The sequence below is a fragment of the Pristis pectinata genome, chromosome 1, assembly GCF_009764475.1.
Source record: "Pristis pectinata isolate sPriPec2 chromosome 1, sPriPec2.1.pri, whole genome shotgun sequence".
Classification (NCBI taxonomy): Eukaryota; Metazoa; Chordata; class Chondrichthyes; order Rhinopristiformes; family Pristidae; genus Pristis; species Pristis pectinata.
In genome coordinates, this window is record NC_067405.1 from 121,249,766 (window position 1) to 121,258,462 (window position 8,697).

Below are 8,697 nucleotides of genomic sequence, written 5' to 3' on the forward strand. Positions count from 1 at the left end.
ATGAGATCAATATATCCCCAGGATATATTGTCAGAAAGCTTTTCACTGGTTGAACTTACCAAGTAATCATAGACTCCATTTTCCTTCTTGAGCAGTAGAGAAATGGTTCTGAAAGCTTAAATTAGTTAAGGCAATATTGCTTTCCTGATGGAAGTGAGCATTAGGTCTTCTGTCAGCAGTTGATATATATCTCCTGCCATCAGACGACATCATTCCATACTTAAGGCTTAAACCTGTTTAAAGTAAGAATTGTCACTGTCCAATGGAGAATCAAATGCAGTGCAAAATGGTCAAAAATCAAACAGAATAACTGTTTATGTATCTGTTGTGCTGATCAGTGACCCCCTTTAAATTTTAGCTAAGCCTAAAATTGACCTCTGTGGTTTCAAGAGAAAATGGGATAAGAAGCTCCAAGTCTATTTTTGTTTGGATATTTAATACTGATTTCCATTTAATTATTCTTTAATTGAGTGCAATTTTTTACATTATGTGGCATTAAATACCAAACACAGGTGAAAATCAATTCACAAATATTTGTACTGGAAGTGATTTGAAGTACATGAAACTCATGACATTGCCCCCTCAAATACATGAAAATCAACTTATTTGAGCATACTCTTTAACACATTTGTTGAAAATTTTGGAGAACTTATCTTAAAAAACCATGGTATTGAAATTAAACATTCTCAGTGGCAATCAAATGCTCAAGGCTGGGGCTGAAATAATGTGGAAAACATCTTTGTTCAGGCTCTTATCTCCCAATAATAATTTGCCTTTGCTGTTCAAATAACATATTTAAGCATAATAGTCACTTGTTTACAATGGAGTGCATCATAATGTCTTCAGAGCTGGAAATGGATTTTATAAAATACACAAATGGTATTTTTCTTGTTAGTAACTTATTTAGCAAGATTTGTGTTGCTAACCAAGTACACATTGTTCCTGGCATCCAACCAAGGAGAAATCCTTTTCTCCATCACATTTTGAAGGTTGGAAGAAGCACCAGTTTCCAAAACAAAAACATAGTTCAGATTATACTGATCTGCAGAATCCATGAAAATAAAATTCATTATTCCTGATCAAAAAAGTACCTTGAAAAAAGAATTGACAAATTCAAAGTGTAAAGAAAACACTGTTAATGCAATTAAGTATTAATCTAAATCTATTCAATTAAAGTGTATTTATTTCTATTTTAATTGTTTGTGGAAAAGCAATCCTGATGAAATTTTCAATTTTCTCAAATTGTATTGGACAAACTATAATTTTGAAGAGTTTGACAATCCATTAAATCCTGAGCTGAGCTATTGACTCTTTATCTTCTCCACCACGAAGCTTGCCTACTTCCACATTCATAATTTTGCTGCCTTTACCAATTCTTCAACCTATCTGCGGCTAAAATCTTCATTCATAATTTGCTCCAAGCTTTCCATTCCAGTGTTCTCAATGCTGATCTTCAGTTCTCCACCTTATGAATTTCAGCTTTTGCAAAACTTAGTTGCACAATTCCTAGATCATATCAAGATCTGTTGAACTATCATCCTATCCTATTGACCAACATTGGCTGCTATTCCCATACTAAAACTTTATGAGCTATAAATTTAAATCCCTTCTCACCTTGATGTAATGGACTGAAGGGCCTGTTTCTGTGCTGTATACCTTTATGGCCCTTACCTCACCTCTTTAACCATTTTAATGTCAATAACATCTTCCCTTACTGACCATCACCTTCACTGTAGTTCGCTCTTTGGAAGACATGCCTTCAGGCAACTAATCCCTGTGACCTGGAATTTACACCCCAAACATCACTGTACTTTTTCTCCTCTGCCCTCTTTGCCTTTTTCTTCTATCTATTAGAAATCTGCTAGGGCTCCTATATCTCATACATAATGTTACATGTGAAGTTCCTACTGTGATTTTGTTTTAGACTGCTAACACTCACTGTCTGTTCATTCACACACAAGTATGAAATAGAATTGTATTGGAACACTGAGATGATCCAATAGAGAGAAAAGATTAAAAGAATAGTGCCTAGAAACTAATGTGCCAAATGGAAGCCATGCTTTGCCGTAATGTCATTAAATAAGAATTTTTGCTACAAGAAATTGTTTACTATTTTTAAGAGACATTGAGACTGGACCTGCATGTCATTCACATGCTGGTCTATGGGAAATGCTTCAATGCTGATATGAAGATCTATCCATGGCAGCCTGAGTCCAGGTCTTCCGGGCACATCCCATTTCCCCTTTCCGGGCCAAGAGTTGGTTGATTGAACCCCATAAATGCAAGGGGCTGGGGTGTTGTCCCAAAAAGTTATCAGTTCACAGATGCCTCTATCTGTGCTGAGACCTGACAAAACAAACATATTTATGAACAAAATAACAAGGAAAGATTTTTAACACAAATCCTGTGGATGGTGGACATCCTAAATCATTTGATTCAATTTCCATCTCAAGTAACTAATGGGCAACCCGCACATTGCTGACTTTATCATGTGCTGAAACTGAAAGGGAAGTGACATCATGAGGGTGGCTTGCAACAGGAGGTGCCTAAACCAATCTCAAGACAGGCAGGATTTCAACAGGAACTAGCCAAAGGACCTCAAAACATGCCCAGTATTGTGTCTTATGCATATAAGAAAGAGCATATATTTCCCCAATCCGAATTAAAGTTAATGTACCCTACTGGTATTGTACTACAGCTTTTGACAACGAAAGGATTATGAAAGACAATGAATGTTTTGACATTTGTCACAGTTAATAGTTAAAAATGTTGTGTGGCTGAAAAGATAAAGTAGATTAAATCAGGATATAAGTCAGGACATGGAACATGTATTCCATTTGGCACAATTATTCAGTCAAGTAGCAAATCACACAAGGCACTTTCTTTTTTTTGAGAACATTGTTGAGGGACCCAAATTGAACAAAAAATCTAAATTATTTCATAAAATATATCCACTGGCTGTAAATGGTAAACATATCCTTTTAATGTATCATTCTAAAGTTAATGGACAAAAGCTGGAGTGGAATGATCAGATGGCTCCCATTCTTTTTAAGGGCAATTAATTAATTTTTGCTGGAATCCCTAACTGTTAGGTGGGGTATTGACTTTTAACATGCTGGGAACACTGGATTTTATAGAAAGAGGTGTAGAACATAAAAGTTGACTTTAGCATCTGTATGCCCCTTGGTGTTACAGCTAACTAAGGCAAAAACTGATGCAAAGCTATTGACAAAGTATCTTCAATTAAAGACAGTCATCTCACAACTAACACCAGTGGTTAGAACAGCAAGGTATCAAAAGTCATACCATGTGGTCTGCTCAGTTCTTAATGATATGTTCATGTTCACTATACTGCTTTCCCTTGAAAAAAGTAACATATCGCTACAAACCATCAACTATTTACGTACTTAACTTTGTGGTATCAGGTAATTATATAATCTCATATCTGTAAATAGTTAACTAATTTAATGTAGATATAAATTTAACTACACAAACTCATTCAGTCTCCTAGTCTTCTCAACTACAACATTCTTCACTGATTGGCTGAACTTAACATCTCCGAAATATCCACTCCACGTATTGGCAATTTGAGTGGATCACCTCTCCAGATGGGCTTCCTACATAATTGAACTCACATCCTGTCTTACAATCGTTATCTTAACATAATTGTCTTGATAACTATACATAACTATAAATACATTGTATTTTATGTTTTCTAAACATCATCTGATAATGTTAAACTTAACTCAGGCTAATATTACTTAACAATTACCAGAGGAGCTATAATTATACATGATATTGGATACATTAGTAGACACAATGAACTCAAATCGCAACAATTTCTACTTGGCTTTTTTTCTTAAGGCTCACCAACTTTGTGCCTCTGCATTCACTCTGCATCCCGACTTCCACTCTGACTTCCTGAAGACTCTGGACTCTTGTCAAACTTTGGCTCTATTGAACATCAATAAGTCCATGGTTCCTTTAATATCTCTCTTCGCAGCTTTTGAAGTGCCTCTACACGGCAATACAGTCCTCTCTTATAAAATAAACCCATTCACAAGAACACAGTAAAATAGAAGCAGGAGTGCCATTTGACGTCTCTAACCTGTCTCATCGTTCAATGTGATCTTGGCTGCTCTGCTTCTGTGCCAGTTCCACATAGCCCTCAATTACCTGATCTTTCAAAAATGTATTTACCACCACAGCCCTTGGCTCGACATCATTCAAACTTTTATCAGTCTCTTTATCTTGCAACTTTCACATGCACTGACCAATTTCTGGCTTACCTGCTGCAGTACATCCCACAGCTTGACTGCATTCTGGATCTCTTTATTCCTTGAGGCTAATGATCATTTCAAATACACAGTCTCACAATCCAAGTGATTCAATACAGTTTCTGACCCTAGAAAAGCAAAATCACTGCAGATGTTGGAAACCTAAGATAACAGAAAATGCTGGAAATAGTCAGCAGGTCAGGTAGCATATGCAAGGAGACAAACAGGTCAGAATGGATCATTTTTATGGTCCATAGCAATGATAGATAACTGGACCCATCTATCTCCACTAGAAACCCAACAGTTCAATTCACCCATAACTCAGAGGTTTGCTCCTTCATAGATGTTCGACACCACTTTGTTCTGCTTCAATTAAAAGTGATTTCGGTATTTCCGACAAGTGTCCTGCCCAACAGAAGATCAACTTGCCACAGTTTCAGAACACATGTTTATAGTTGTTTCCTCAATGGAAAAGGTGTACTGTCCTTACCATCCTACTCATGTGTGCAATAGATTAATATTTCCATTTCCACCTCATTATCTGAGCCTACCATTTGTACGGTACTCCATCAGGACTATACCATACCCTTGTCCTCTTGCATATGAGGCAAGTGAAGAGTTATGTCTTTTCCCAGCGGTTACCTTATTTGGGGACTTGCACTCCTACCTTCTGACAATTAAAGCTCCAGGCCATGATGAAAAGCATTCTAAGACTGGGTGGCTCCCATAACATCTTTGACGAGGACTCCCACCTTTTTCACCCACGTGACATCCATCCTTCCTGCCTTTTACACACCCATGACCACTAAGATTCCCAAATCCGTTTGCACCTCCGATTTCTGAATTCTCTTCCCGTTTAGAAAATAGTGTACACTTTTACTCCTTCTACCTAAGTGCACAACCATACACTTTCCTACACTGTATTCCATTTGCCACTTCTTTCCCATTCCCCCAACTTGTCCAGGTCCTTCTGCAGACTCCCTGCTTCCTCAACACTACCTGTCCCTCCACCTATCTTTGTATTATCCACAAACCTGGCCACAAAGCTATCAATTCTATCATCCAGATCATTAACACATAACGTGAAAAGTAGCAGACCCAACACTGACCCCTGAGGAACACCAGTAGTCACCAGCAGCCAACCAGAAAAGGCCACCTTTATTCCCACTCTTTGCTTTCTGCCAGTCAGCCAGTCTTCTATCCATGCCAGTACCTTTCCTGTAATACCATGGGCTCCTATCTTGGTTAGCAGCCTCCTGTGATAAACTACCAGACTAGATAGAACCTAATGCTTTCTGGTGACTGGAGATCATGGGCAAAAGATGTGGATTATTAGATTACTTTTAAGAGATGTAGGACGGAGTAGATGACACAATTTCACACACTGTGTTATGAGGGTGCAACAAAATACTGATGGTAGAGACTGAGGCAGAGCATGACACATTTAAGGATAGGTGACTTACTTGGTTGATAGTAAGAGGAATAAATTATGTTGAAAGCAGAACAGGAAATGTAATTACACCACTGCACATGTGAATAGTTTGGGCAAACAGTCTGTTTTCATGTTGCTGTCTCCATACACTTCTGTTTCTGTTTATCATCTTCACTGCAACCTGATTGAGATCATCCCATTTATTTTTCTGTGCAATTACTATTCTGATGGAACCATTTTATTTTAATAGCATTTATCTGATTCAAATCTGAATACGAACATTAAATAGCCATGTCAGCCATGCCTTAGTGAAAAATAGAATTAGCGACAGTTCGGTGGTTTTGAGGCAAAAGATTATTGGTTCAAATTCCATTCTAGAGATGAACTTAGGAATTCTGGCTGACATTCCAGTATCACAGAAGGAAAATGGTGTATTGGCATATGTACTATCTCCCAAATGAGACATGTGCTCTCCCAGCAGAGAATAAAGATTGCACATCTGATTGTCTGTGGGGTTACTGGTACAAAGTGCAAAGTGACATCAATATTGAGTTGAAATATTGGGACAAACCTTGCTTTTAGACGTAGTCTTGAACTCTGTTGCACACTCAACTTCACATGGAGTCAAATAGTGGAAAGTAGACTTGCGGGGATTTCTCAGGAGAATTGTCACTTACGTCCTATGCCACGTCACACCTGATGTATGATCTGCAATTCCATTGATTTCAGTCTGGATTCTAGGCCTGTATTCTAGGAAGTAAGTAGTTATTTCTTTAATTATTTTACTTTTGTATAATATTTTGCGAACTTTGAACCAATTCTTTTTTAAAAGTTGCAATTTTTAAAATCATTTACTTCAATTCTAATTGATTTTAAAATCTTTCTGAATGTGAGAAATGAATAAAAAACTGTTAAGTCTATTAAGACATATCAAAAATGTAAAGAACTTAGTAGCTTTTATAGTAGATCACAAGATCACAAGACAAGGGAGCAGAAGCAGGCCATTCGGCCTATCGAGTCTGCTCCAAGGAAAGGGAAATAGAAATGAGATTGGGGAATGGGGGAAGAAGAAGAAGAAGAAGAAGAAACAAAAATTCTAATCCCAATTACCGGCCTTATCCCCATATCCCTTGATATCCTGACTATTTAGATATCTATCTATCTCCTCCTTGAACGCCCCCACTGATCTGGCTTCCACTGCTGTATGTGGCAAGGAGTTCCACAAATTCACCACCCTCTGGCTAAAGAAATTTTTCCTCATCTCTGTTTTGAAACTGTACCCTCTAATTCTAAGATTGTGCCCTCTGGTCCTGGACTCACCCACCAAGGGAAATAGCCTAGCCACATTTATTCTGTCCTTTCCTATCAATATTTTAAATGTCGCTATGAGGTCCCCTCTCATTCTTCTGTACTCCAGCGAGTACAGTCCAAGAGCCGACAAACACTCCTCATACGTAAGCCCTTTCATTCCTGGAATCATCCTCGTAAATCTCCTCTGAACCCTTTCCAACGTCAACACATCCTTCCTAAGATGTGGGGCCCAAAACGGCGCACAATATTCCAAATGAAGCCTCACTAGTGCCCTGTAGAGCCTCATTAACACTTCCTTACTTTTATACACTATACCTCTCGAAATGAATGCCAACATAGCATTTGCTTTCTTTACCACCGATCCGACCTGTTGGTTAACCTTTAAGGTATCCTGCACGAGTACCCCCAAGTCCCTTTGTACTTCCATGCTTTGGATTTTCTCTCCTCCTAGATAATAATCTGCCCGCTTATTTCTGCTTCCAAAGTGTACAACTGCACATTTCCCTACATTGAATCTCATCTGCCATTTCCTTGCCCATTCTCCTAAACTGTCTAGGTCCCTCTGCAACCTTCCTATCTCTTCAATACTCCCTACTCCTCCCCCTATCTTGGTGTCATCCGCAAACTTAGCCACGAAACCATTTATTCCATCATCCAAATCATTAATGTACAAGGTAAAAAGGAGCGGTCCCAACACCGACCCCTGCGGCACACCCCAAGTAACCAGTAACCAACCAGAACGAGATCCTTTTATTTCCACTCTTTGCTTCCTGTCAACTAGCCAATGCTCCACCCATTCTGTTATCCTACCCGTAATTCCATGACCTCTCATCTTATTAATCAGTCTCTTGTGAGGCACCTTATCAAAGGCCTTTTGAAAATCTAAATACACAACATCTACCGCCTCTCCCTTATCCACCTTACCTGTGATTTCTTCAAAAAACTCCAATAGGTTGGTCAGGCAGGATCTTCCCTTCACAAAACCATGTTGGCTAGGACCTATCCTGCCCTGCGCCTCTAGGTATTCTGTAACCCTGTCTTTGAGGATAGATTCCAATAACTTTCCCACCACTGACATCAGACTAATAGGTCTGTAATTTCCTTTATGCTGCCTCCCACCTTTCTTATACAACTGAACTACATTTGCGACCCTCCAGTCCTCCGGAACCACGCCGGAATCTATCGATTTCTGGAAAATAATCGCCAATGCCTCCGCTATCTCTAAAGCCACCTCCTTCAGAACCCGGGGATGCACCTCATCCGGTCCGGGAGGCTTATCAGTCTTTAGTCCATTTAGTTTTCCTAGCACCTTCTCCCTAGTAATCTTAACTGAACTCAATTCCATTTCGTGAGACTCCTGACTAACCGGCACATTGCTGATGTCCTCCACGGTGAAGACCGATGCAAAATATTCATTCAATTCCTCTGCCATCTCTCTATCATCCATTATAATAGCTCCTGCACTGTTATCAATTGGTCCTATATCAACCCGTGTCTCTCTTTTACACCTTATGTATTTAAAAAAAACTCTTAGTATCCTTTCGAATGTTATCCGCCAACTTCCTTTCGTAATTCATCTTTTCTTTCCTAATGACCTTCTTAGTTTCTCTCTGCAGGATAAAACTCTGTCCCTGGCTTTAGAGCCATAAAGTCATACAGCACAGAAGCGGACCCTTC

At 38.9% G+C, this 8,697-nt stretch overlaps 1 long non-coding RNA gene across 1 annotated transcript; it reads right to left on the reverse strand.

Moving 5' to 3' along the window:
• Positions 1–438: 438 nt before the first annotated feature.
• Positions 439–6,405, reverse strand: LOC127567846 (uncharacterized). Its single transcript, XR_007955952.1, has 3 exons — positions 6,281–6,405; positions 4,290–4,439; positions 439–2,346 (listed from the first exon to the last, which is right to left on the reverse strand). It is a non-coding gene; the product is annotated as an uncharacterized LOC127567846 (long non-coding RNA).
• Between the last annotated feature and the right edge of the window lie 2,292 nt (positions 6,406–8,697).